This window comes from Mus caroli, chromosome 4 (assembly GCF_900094665.2).
Source record: "Mus caroli chromosome 4, CAROLI_EIJ_v1.1, whole genome shotgun sequence".
Lineage (NCBI taxonomy): Eukaryota > Metazoa > Chordata > Mammalia > Rodentia > Muridae > Mus > Mus caroli.
Window position 1 is genome coordinate 23,402,883 of NC_034573.1, and position 12,468 is coordinate 23,415,350.

At 37.5% G+C, this 12,468-nt stretch overlaps 1 long non-coding RNA gene across 1 annotated transcript in view; it reads left to right on the top strand.

The window, feature by feature from the left end:
* The window catches only part of LOC110292093, a 48,111-nt gene that overhangs the window by 34,116 nt on the left and 1,527 nt on the right, over nucleotides 1-12,468 (top strand). The window contains exon 2 of the long non-coding RNA XR_002377646.1: nucleotides 7,284-7,411. This is a non-coding gene — a long non-coding RNA (uncharacterized LOC110292093). The remainder of the gene's footprint in view (nucleotides 1-7,283; nucleotides 7,412-12,468) is intronic.

The window sequence follows — 12,468 nt, forward strand, 5'->3', positions numbered from 1 at the left end:
TGTAAGAGTCGCTGAGTGCCTGTGAACTTATTATTTTTTTATTACGTATTTTCCTCAATTACATTTCCAATGCTATCCCAAAAGTCCCCCATACACTCCCCCCCACTTCCCTACCCATCCATTCCCATTTTTTGGCCGTGGCGTTCCCCTGTACTGGGGCATATAAAGTTTGCAATACCAATGGGCCTCTCTTTCCAGTGATGGCCGACTAGGCCATCTTTTGATACATATGCAGCTAGAGACAAGAGCTCCGGGGTACTGATTAGTTCATAAGCGAGGATGTGGAGAAAGAGGAACACTCCTCCATTGTTGGTGGGATTGCAAGCTTGTTCAACCACTCTGGAAATCAGTCTGGCGGTTTCCTGGCGGAAAATTGGACATAGAACTACCGGAGGATCCCGCAATACCTCTCCTGGGCATATATCCAGAGTGCTGTGAACTTAATGGGTTGTTGTTTAGGTACTTCAAAGAAAGTTAAGAGGAGTACAGACAACGCAGCCCTGGCTTGGAAGTTTCCGAAGGAAGTTTGAGAGTTCTTCTGTTCATGTGATAAACTGAACAGAGAATTTGTGGCTGGGGCTTAATCAGCTGTCATTAAGCATCAGTCAATTGAAATCTGTGCTTTAGTGGGACAATGAGTGATGTTTAGTTTGTGCATAAAAGTTAGCTATAATTGTATATGGTGAAATATTTTGAGAAGTATTACCTCATCACCAGCACCCAGAAGCTGTGGTGCAAAGAGAGGGATTGCTACACATCAAGCACTCAGAGCATGATTTCTCCAATAATGTATAGAGGTCTCCCACAAGGTACTGGTTTGAAGGCATGAAGATGTTATGGAAAACAGCTGTGTATTGCCATTCTAGAAGGGTCAGGGTTATCGTTTGTAGAGCCTCCTGTTCTCTAGGTTAGTTCCAGCTTGGTTTTTTTATGATTTTTCTTGTTTATAGACAAGGTTTGAGCAGTGTCTTTAGCAATACCATCTTAACATCTAGTTCTTGGTGACAAAAAGAACTGGGAAAATAACTAGGAAAATATTTCCCAAAGATTTATATCTGTAAAACTTGACTTAATGCAAAATGTCATAGACAGTTAATGAGCAGGCACCATTAATTCTGTCCCTTTTATATATTTTTTTCATAAAAGCAAAATATTAGAACTTAGTCTGATTCAAGATATTAAAACTAGAGTTATAAAACATTCTTTAAAAGTAGATGAGAGTTAACGGTGAGATAGTAGACAAAATATATTGAAAACTTTGACATGGTGGCCACAATGGAATCCAGGAAAATATAATTTAATGCAGTAGTGTCTTAGGTTGTGTTATAATGCAACTTATGCCTGAATAGTCAGAAAAGGGGCCTAATACTGAAAATACCTTTCGTCTGGAGAACAATGTCATACATGCTAACACAAAGTTTATATAAAATGCAATAAGCCCTGCTGACAGAGAGAACATTGAGATATTGTTTCTCTAGATGACAGATTTCCTATACCTGTGATCTGCACGTGACAGATCACAGAGATTTCATTTATTTCCCTCCAAATTAAAAGAAAGGTGTGTGTGTGTCTATGTGTGTGTTTAATTTCTTGTTCTGTGAATGTATTGGCAGCAGTATGTTTACCTCAGAAAGTTTTTTGATTTTGATTTCTTGTTAGTTTATTGTCTATTTAACTTAACTTCAAAATATATCCTTGTGTGTGTGTGTGTGTGTTCATATGTGCATATGAGTGGGAGCATATCTGTCATCTGTCTGTCTGTTTGTCTGTGTGCATTAGTGTGATAGTAGGCAGCTGTACATGTTTATGTTGTGTGTGCATGTATGTTTTACATGTATGATAGTACAGGAATGTGATGGAGGTGGGGTGGGTAGGTGGCATCCAAACTCTGTGCAGCTCCATGCCATTTAGTTCTCATTATTTGTAATATGTATGTATGTATGCATGCATATTTATTTGTATGTGTGTAATTATTTACTTACTTGCTTATTTAATTATTTATTTGAAACAGGGTTTCTTGGGAAAGGGTTCCACCTGCCAGGCAGTCTTTGACTTCAGAAATCTGCCTGCCTCTGACTCCACAATGATGGCATTAAAGAGTATTCCACCACACCCAGCTTGGCTTCCCTTTTTTTTTCCCTAACTCTGGAAATATTTTTTGTGGGAACTGGGAGAAGAAAATCATGAAATCTCTGTGGTTTAAGTGTTCCAAAAATTCTCAGGGATACTCAGACAAATTTTACTCTTACATGAGGCTTGGAGAACAGCAAGAATTCACTGACTACCACTCCTTGTCTCCTTCTGAATCAATCTCTCTGTGTGTCTGTCTCTATCTTTCTCTGTCTCTATCTCTGTCCCTCCCCCCGCCCTGGTTTTTCTAGAGAGGGTATCTCTGTGAAGTCTTCTGGAGACCAGGCAGGACTCAAACTCTGAGATTCACCTCCCTCTGCCTCCTAAGTGTTAGTGATTATTGGGGAGTCAGGATAGGAAGAGAAGCAGCTTGGGGTCTAATTTCAAAGTTCCTTCTCTCTCTCTCTCTGTCTCTCTCTNAAAGTTCCTTCTCTCTCTCTCTCTCTCTCTCTCTCTCTCTCTCTCTCTCTCTCTCTCTCTCTCTCTCTCTCTCTCTCTCTCTCTCTTTCTCCTTCACATGGTTATTGAAAACTTTTGAACTGTGATCTAGAAAGTATCTGGATAGTAGCTTCACAGTCAACACATCCTCTCCATATACAAAGACACTGACTGACAGACGACAGACAGACAGACAGACAGGCACACACACACGTGGGGGGTGGTTGGGGGAGGCAGAGATTAGGGAAATAAACTAAATGTAGAATAAAGTAACAGAAGAAGATATAAAAACAACCAATCAGATTTTGCTGCTCTGACCAAGCATGTTTTTTTGTCATGCTTGTCCAAGATTTCTACCTACCAAGATGGCCTCGGTACCCTTCCGGACCTTTAGCCAGAACAAATTAATTGCTTTTAGAAATTGCTATTGGTTATGGTGTTTTATCACAGCAACATAAAAGTAACTAACTTACTTACTTGACAATAAGTACTTACTTAAACAGTATCTAAGCACTTACTTAACCAACATCTAGACCTCTTTCAAAACACTATATATTTTCATTTAACAAACAAACAAACCTCAAAATCTCTACCTCTTACAGAAACTCACATAAACTTACACTGATAGTAAGCCTGTGATGTATATAACATTAGTACCTATGTATGGTCATTTTTATGCATATAAAGAGATGCAGCCAGCTCTGGCTTCCTATCCTGCTATTTGATGGCTGGAAGGAGGAAATCATGGTGGGTAGAGAAGTTGTCTCTTTCCACCTGCCTTTGTTGCCTGCCTATGGGACCCTTGCCTCCTACTTGGTCGCCTCATCTAGTATTAATAGGAAACGAGGCTCCAACTCTTATTACAACTTGAAGTGCCACGGTTGATATCCACAGAGGCCTGACCTTTTCTGCAGAGAAACAGAAGAGGAGGAGTTGGAAAGAAGGAAACTGGGAGGAGAGGAGGGAGGGAAAACCGTAGATAAAAACATTAAATAAATAAATAAGCTTGATTACAAGCCATGGCACCCTGATTTTGGCTGCATCTATTCCTGTGGAACATCTATCATCATACATCTACCTCCTCACAACTGGAACCTGGAGCATGAAGACATTCTATTAACTTTAGAAACAAAAGCCATCCAACAGCAGGGGTAGAAAGGCAAGGACTGGTTCTAATACAGTGATTACACAGATAATCTAGCAATTGCTCCCCTCTTGACTTGCAAACAAGGTAAGAGAGCATCTGTCTTTGGAGAAGATAGACTTCATTGTAGTTTTGTCAACAATGAATGCACTTACATTGAGTGTACATCAAGAAGCTAAGGAATTCGGGTGCCTTGAGTTTAGTGGAAATGTGAGGTTAATTGGTTGTAGTAAGGAGTTTTGTGCAGTAATCTAATGTAGGGAGGACTTTGTAGATAATCCTGACATGTTTGATAGCTGCTGACTGCAGCCCTCTTCTCTATGTCCACACTGGAGTTCTCAGTTTTCAGATCTTAGTGGGGGAATTTTAATTCTTCCACTATCTTGAGATCATTTTGCATAAGATCTTAGGGCTCAGAACCCTTGTCCTGAAAAATATATCTTAAATAGATTTTAGTAACTTGGAAGTTGTCATTTTGGGCTCAGTTTCAAGAGCCTCCCAGTGCTTGATTCTGTGGCTTCAGTTTATTCACAAGGCAACCCTGACCTTTAAATTCTTTATATAAGGAAAATATATGTCTAACTAGTTTCAAATATATTGCCATTAATTTCCAATCTCACATATTCTACAATATCATGAAACGTTATAAGCAATCACATGATTTATCTTCTGTTTCCATGCCCTCCTTAGATAGTAGATCGTGTGGTGGTGTGAGCTGTAGAGAATGTGCCTAGTACATGCGAAGAGCTGCACTGGATTTTCAGTCCAAAATGGAAGGGAAAAAGAAAAAAAAATTAGTTCAAAAAAGTAACCTAATTTTTTTCTTTTAGTTTCTGCTTAGGCTAACATGGGGATAATTATACAAGTTGCCTTTGCTAATGTTTCAGTGTAAAACCCTTCCCTTATCTGCCTGCTTCAAATTCTCTTGCCTGGTGTCTGGTGAGCGTTTGGCAGGGCTGAGCACTTATTTTCTTGAAACATGCTTTATTTTCTTCTGAGACACCATGCTCTCCTCTTTGATGTTTCCTTCCTTTATTTCTTGACAAACTCTGAAGAGTGAAATTCAGGGTACTCACTGCTTTCTTCTTTCTCTATGTCCAGTTCAATGCCTCTAACTACTAGCATGGTACTTGTAGTTGTGCAAGTAGCCTCTTCTCTGATGCCACGACTTCTATCTCTGTGTACTTGGTAATCTGTACAGTAAGCATCTAAAGTTAATAAATCCAAATGGATGCTCATCACCTCACCTAACCTAGTTTGTAAGAAATTTGTCATTTTTAGTAAATTCAATCAATTTCTCAGAATATTTAATCTTTATCTTTTCATAGCTCAGTCCCTCCCTACATTTTACTACAAGTCATATTCACTGTACTGAAAAATATTGGTAGAAATACAAGATGCTCCCATACCTACACTGCTGTTATTTAGACCCATAATTCCACTATCTGTCATTGAGATGTCTTAAAACATTCACTACCTGTTTTCCTCATGTTGTTTTCTCCATTACCCAAAGTCACAGCTTAAAATGAGAGACACGTTACTTCCTTATTTAGAGCTTCAAATTAAGAAGCCTTCCCATTTAATCGAAAACTCCTTGCCTGGGCCTACAAGATTCACCTAACCTGGCCTCTTGCAATTAACCCCCAATTAGTATTAAACTCTCCTTTTCAACTTTAGATGCACTGACTTTCAGTGTGTTAGTTAAAAACTATCAGCTTCAGTGACAACTTAGGGACTTGATAGGAATAGTACTGTTGACCTTGGACATCCTTTCTTCAGATTTTAGCCTAGTTTCTTCCTTCATCTCATTATTCAGGATTTAGCAATGAATATGATTTCCTAAAATAGTTTTTCTTGTACTTTGATTAAAAATAGTTTTCCAATCAATTTTATCATATTAACAACATTTATTATTTCCAAGTAATGATTCTCTGAACTTACATCATACTCTTTTCTCACAAATGGGACAACTATGCAGAATTTATGGGCCATGAAGACAAATTTTATTCAGTCATTAACATTTCTCTAATATCTATAACCATTATGAGAAGAAAGGGGAAATAATAATAATAATAATAATAATAAGCAGACATAACAGTTCAATGAAAGGTGGAGAAGTTAAAAAAATATTTGCATATCTAAACTTCAACGTTGTTGATCCCCAGATAGATCCCAAAACACTTGAAAAGTGCCTTAGTAGAATTCACCAGAATGTGAATTTGTAGAATCCACCAGAAAGGAGAAGTAGACACAAGGGTAGTAATTGAGTTTGCAGTGTTTTAAAGAATTTCATTAGATGATCAGGAGTCTAGGCTGGTGGGAGAACCCATACCTAAATATCATATCTATAAAAAGTGGATAACAGACTTAAATTGCATTTGTGAAACTATGAATTTAGTAAAGACCTAAGGAGCAAATATAAGGTGAGGAGTTGACAGCCAATGTAAAACCATAGACAATGTACTGAATTGAGCTTCACCCTAATTTTTTCCCATATACAAGATTCAGTAAAGAGATTGAAAAACTAGAAACCAGGATATCTTGGTAAACCAGATATTTATAATACATACAGAAATCTCAACAACTTAGTTATTTAAGACATCTAATTTAAAAAACTGGGGCAAGAAAGACAGAGACATCTCACCAAAGAGTTTGTACAGATGACAAGTTATCAGACTGAAAGTTTTGACCATCATGATACAAGGGAGGTATGGAGATTAATATCATAGTAAGAAATCACTGAATACCTAAAGTTGGTGGTGAAAAATAAACAGTGATTATAGAATATCTCAACAAAGACACAAAGAAACTGATTTTGCTGGACAGAACAGAATACATGGAAACATTACTTTGGTGATATATTTTTGCTGTGTGACATATCATAAAATATGTTTTTGGGTGTCATTGTAGTTAGCTTTATGTGTCAATTCCATAGGGTCACTAGTGAAAAAAGTCTCAACTGAGGGATTACCTGGATTAGACTGGCCTGTGACTATGTCTGTAGGGAATTATTTGATTGTTAATTGATGCAGGAGGGTCCAGTCCACTGTGGGTGGTTCTCTTCCCCAGGCACATGATCCAGGGCTCTGTAAGAGAACAAACTAAGCATGGTTGGTAATGAGTCAGTAAGCCATTCCTCAATCATTTCAGCTTCAAGTTCCTGTCCTGACTTCAGTCACTGATATGCCTGGAAGTATAAAACTAACAAACTCTTTCCTTCGTTAAGTTTCCTCTGTTTTAACCACAACAACTGAAAGAAACCCAGAATAGGAATTTATTCCAGAGAAAGAAAAATATATGATCCTATCAAAACCTCTATGTATGAATATTACAGAAGCATTGTATGTAATAGTGTGGCACACTGGGTTGCAAAGCAGAGTTGGAACAACTGCCTGGAATATATGAGATCTTGAATACACTCCTAACCCCAAAATAGTAGTAAGGAATAAACAAACTAGTTTATTAAAATAGTTTAAAGGAAACTATTTTAATGTTTTTAATGAGTAAATGAGCAGCCAAGTGTATATTTCAGAGTATAAGTGGGTTAATCTGTTGTGGTCTTTCCTTACAGCACAAAGTCATTCTTCAACTGGAATGAGCTCTCAGCACATTCAGCAACTTGTTGGAACCTGAAGAATATTTGAGAAATAAAACCAACTAATCATAAATGTTGCACTTTATATTATTTGATTTGCATAGGTATGTATCATTTATTTAATGCATATTGTATTTTTGCAGTTTCTGGGAAAATTGTAGAATTTTTACAATTTCACAACTCTTTTAAATAAAAGCTTTTTTTTTTTAAATTTTTCTTAAGTTTCAGGGTTTTATTATCATGTTGAGAGCACAAGCCAAGGCCTCACTTCAGATGAATTAAACAAGGATCCATTGTGGTATCCCATTATCTCCATGGGAGATAAACTTATCATGTGTGGGTGTTGAACACACCCCACCTGAAAAATGCTGCTCTCCAATGTAGTCCCCTGGATGTGAGTCCTGGATCAGAGGTCTTTTCATCCCTTTGAAGTAGGTTAGTTATGCACAAATTCATCCCCCTCTCTTTATGCAAGCCATGCTTATAAAAGGATTTTGGGGATACTCTGACATATATTCTCCAGCAGAGAAAAGCATTAAACACATGTGATCCAGAGAATTAGAAATTGGACTATTTCCATACATTGAAATTACAGTTTTCATATCTTACTCTAGACAAAAATAATTATTAAAACATATGCCTATTCATTTATATCTTAATGTGGCTGTAAAGTTTTTATTTGTGCATAAAGTTCACAATGTGTGTATATTGAAGAGTGATGCTCAATAGCAAGTTCCCCAACTCTGAGGACATATTATAATGATTAAATGAATAAGTAAATCAACTGGCTGAAGATGAAGCCCTAAAACGCTTCCTGGAGTATTTCAATGTGCTGCCCATATGAGATCTGAATGCTTTCAACTGGGCTTTCTCTGAGGGTTGTGTTTGGGAAGTGCACCAGAACATTGCTTATGCTTATTCTAGAGGTTTCTAAAGAGCCCCTGCTCTAGGGCTTTTATGCGACTTATTTTTAAGAAATTGGGTGATAAAGGATAGTTTTTATGAGCTAAGATCTATGCCTTTGTTAGCATCCTTCACTTCTAAGCAGCCCAGCTCAATCTGAGATGAGCTGCCTGACTTCATTCTGCCAGGGATTCTTTTTTTTTAATTAATGCACTAAGCATTTATAATGAGAACTTATCCTGTTTAATTCTCCCATTTCCCTAATAATTATCTTCCCTGTTTTAATATTTATAGCTCTCTTTAAAAATGAATATACATCCTCAGATATATTTTTCCTCTTTTGAATGTTACATATTAGAGACTCTAGTAATCTGTATACTTGAATTGTTATTACTAATGGCACTGCCAAAAATCTTGCCTCTAGATAATCTAAATGGGAGGAAATGTCTTTGCCAAACATTTCGGTAGAAGTAACCTTTAAGAGATAATGATAAATTATGTGGGAAACTAATTGAAAATTATTTATTAATTTATTCAACGACTTAGTATTTAGTGCATATTCAAGCAGTGATGTGGGGACCACTAAACTTAAATTAAAATTCCTCTGTCTTCATGTCAAACCTTCAGGTCAGAGACACAAGAATAGTGTAAGTAAAAGTATTACTGTTGGGTTATGAAAACTAGTAAAGAACAAAATGAATAGAGGAGCCCAAGACAAACTTGAGCAAGCAGAGGCAACTGATAGACCTGACTGGGTGAAGGACAGAGGCCCCAATCATAATCTCAAAAGACCGTGGCAAGTCCTGAAAGATCAAAATTCTAACATTCAAATTCTCCAAGGCCTACCCAACATTACAATCAGGAATGGTTAACCTCCCTGGTGCTGAAATATTGTAAGCTGAAATTTCACAAACTGTAATTCTTACTGGAAGAAACCAACAAAAGGCTCTGGAAGAGGCTTAGAAGGAATCTCCAGAAGCAAATAATGCGATTTCAATTGTGGGCACTGTGCTTGCATCATGCTAAGGAGAATGAATACTTAGAAACTGGTAAGGTATTGGATTTTTGGTGGTAGTAGTGACACTCACATGTGTGTGCACTCGTGTGTGTGTGTGTGTGTGTGTGTTTCCAGAAGAGATTAGTGTATAAAAGTAAACTAGGTGCTCTGAGGTGCACCATATGAGAGAGAGAGAGAGAGAGAGAGAGAGAGAGAGAGAGAGAGAGAGAAGGGAAGATAGGGAGTAGGAGGAGGAAGAGAGAGAAGCATTTATTCACCATAGTGCAAGACTTCAAAGCTTATCAGTCATGAAAAGGGCCATCTCTTCAAACTTTATCTGTCCCTATGGTGTTCCGTTATAATAATCTTTTATATGTGAGTTCAATTTTCTTTCAAGTTTTCATCCCAAGCTTAAATGAGCAGCACTGTCTTTAACAATCGCGTTGCTATAACTTTCATTATTACACCTTTTAAAATAATGAAAGAATGAACTGTGTGAAGACTTAGATGTTTGAATTCATCTTATGCATTGTCTTGCTGCATACAATATTGACTTGGTGTGTAAAAATTGTGAGCTTAGATGAAAATGTTGGAACTTCTTCAATAAAGAATGTTTTGGTTGTATATTTTCACTCTCAAGAGCTCTGTTCCTTAGGTATCTATGAATGAGGTGGTGATCCAATGCCATTTCTTGGTGGATTTGGTCAAAAGGCTTGGGATGTCTCATGCAGTGTTTCTGTGGGCTATAGGTGTTACTAAGTTGATGAACACAGTTAACAACTTGAAATGTGTAGAGGAGTCTTAATCCAGCAGCATGGCTCCTCTGATCACATCTAAAGACCTTGTAGGTCTGTTTGATCTGGCTGGAATGAGGCCCACCCTTAGTACACACCTTTAATCCCAAACAATGAAGGTAGTTGGAAGTACCCATGTTTGAAAGTGATGTCTAATTGAGAGGCTGACAAAATGACGAATCAGAGAAAGATTGGACAAGATAGGATATGCCCAACTCTGTGAGGAAATAGAGGCAATGTAAGAGGGAAAAGTGCAGAGGGAGAGAAGAGAAGGCAGTTTTACCTGGAGAATTTTACAGAGGCAAGATGAAGGGAGAATGGCAGGTGAAGACAGAATGATCCAGAGAATGAGAAGGAGCCAGATGATTAGAACACATTGCCATGGTTAGTATGAGGCCAAGCAGGGCAATACAGGCAGAAGTTAAAAGAAGCCACTTCCAGTCAATTAATGTGGAGAGGAATTTGGGGCCAGAACAAATGAGTTGACCATCCAGCCTGAGTTCAGAAAGGGCTAGAAAGGCTGAATTTATTCAGCAGTAAGTTTCAGAGGCTAAAGACATTTTAGGGATTGATAGTACAGAGGCTAGGAGCTTCCTGGACAAGGCCTAGATTAGCAGATGGAGGCAGTAAGCCTCAGAACAATTAAGTCACACCAATAAAAGATTGTCTAGAGACATGCATTGACAACCTTTACTCTGTGGCTTATTTCTGTATGAACACACTTTATAAGGTCACCATTGCTGTATTCTCGGGTTTGCTGTTAATATATCTGAGTACTCATGCTGTGAACATGTATGTTATTATTGTTTGTTTTATTATATAAAGAATTCTGAAGTGTTTTGTCATGTTTTGTTTGCCAAATAAGTTAAAAAGGGAAGACTAAAAAAGAAAAGGGTGAAAAGAAGAAAAACAGAAGTAAATAATGGATTAGTAACTCCAAGAACAGGACTCTTTGTTGTGTTATGGTAACTAAAAAATGCAGTTCCTAAATAAGAAGGATAACGATTCCCTGGCCTCTGGCCTCTGGCAACCCAGAACATCTCCGTGTGTGGAGTCAGGGGACAGATAAGTTGCTAGGTTCTGAGGCCTTGAATCCAAAATTCAGGACTTTAGCCAACAAATTTCAAGCCCAGTCCTGGATTTTTCCTTGCATGAACACATTTCTCAGGAACTTGGGATCATTTTATTCTCAGCCAGACTATTCTGATCTGCTGGCACTTCCAACATTGTTGATATCCAGACACATTTGAGTGAAGATCCTCTCCTTCCAGGACTGTTTTTGTCTTGTACAAATATGACTGTTTCTTCTCAGAGGGCAAACACTGATCAGGTCAATGCATACTGTGAGGCACAGCCTTCAGCATCACGGAGAAGATCCTGCCAATAGAATTTCAATTTTGCAACTAGGGGGCACCATGCATGCATTTCACTGTTCATAACAGAAGCCTTTCTGTACTAAGATGAGATATTCAAGTCCCTAATTATTTAGATCTTTTTACAGGGCCCTTAAGATTAGCCAGCCATTCTTTGCTCTTTACTATTCCAGTTGTTGTATTAAATGTGGCATATGCATAGTCTGAGAAGGAGTCTCTGATACATTCTTCAAGTTAGAGAGTTAAAAGTTTCTTAAAAGACGAGCTCTATTGAGAGACCCAGGACCAGAACACTCTTTCAAGGGAGGAAAATTTCTAGGTTAAAAGATTTGCAGAGAACTAGGTGGGAAGTAAGGAAAAAAAATGCTACCCACGCCTTCAACCTGAGGCTACAAGTGCTCAGATGCTTACCATTAAAATCATTGAGAGATTTCTGTGAAACATATTTTACCTTTTAAGGCTTCCTTTAGCCTATTCTGTTAACTTGGCATCTGTAAAATTAAGTTGGTTACATAACAATATTTTTATGAAGGCTTTTGGCAGATGGATACAAATATAAAGAAGAAATCTAAAATTAGCAATAGGGTTTTATTATACATATATATAATAAAATGTATATTTTCCAAGGGTGAAATTGATTGGCTAGGACACCCAGAGGACCTGATGCCCCCTGGTGGTCACTAAATTATCTCTGCTTTCCTTGACAGCTAAATATCTGGATAAAGAGATGATAGATTTTAAGATGGTGAATCATGAACATGTGAAGAAGCATTTGGCATAAGTTAAATTATGTCCTCATATCCACACTGGTGATTTATGGAAAAACAGGAGTGAATACTGGATAGAAAGAGCCTCCTCACACAAAATTACTTTTGAAAAAGAATCTCATTCTTAAAAATATTAACCATGTATAAAATGATTTTGAGTAACATGTGACACATTTTTTCTTGTCATAATCAGATCTCTTAATATTACTTATATAATGGTATATTTAAAACATTTTGAATTCTTTGTGTAATCTAAGCACTACAGTGACACATTAGCAACACTCCAGTAAACGCTTCCTAGTTAATCTATACTAAATGAATTCAATG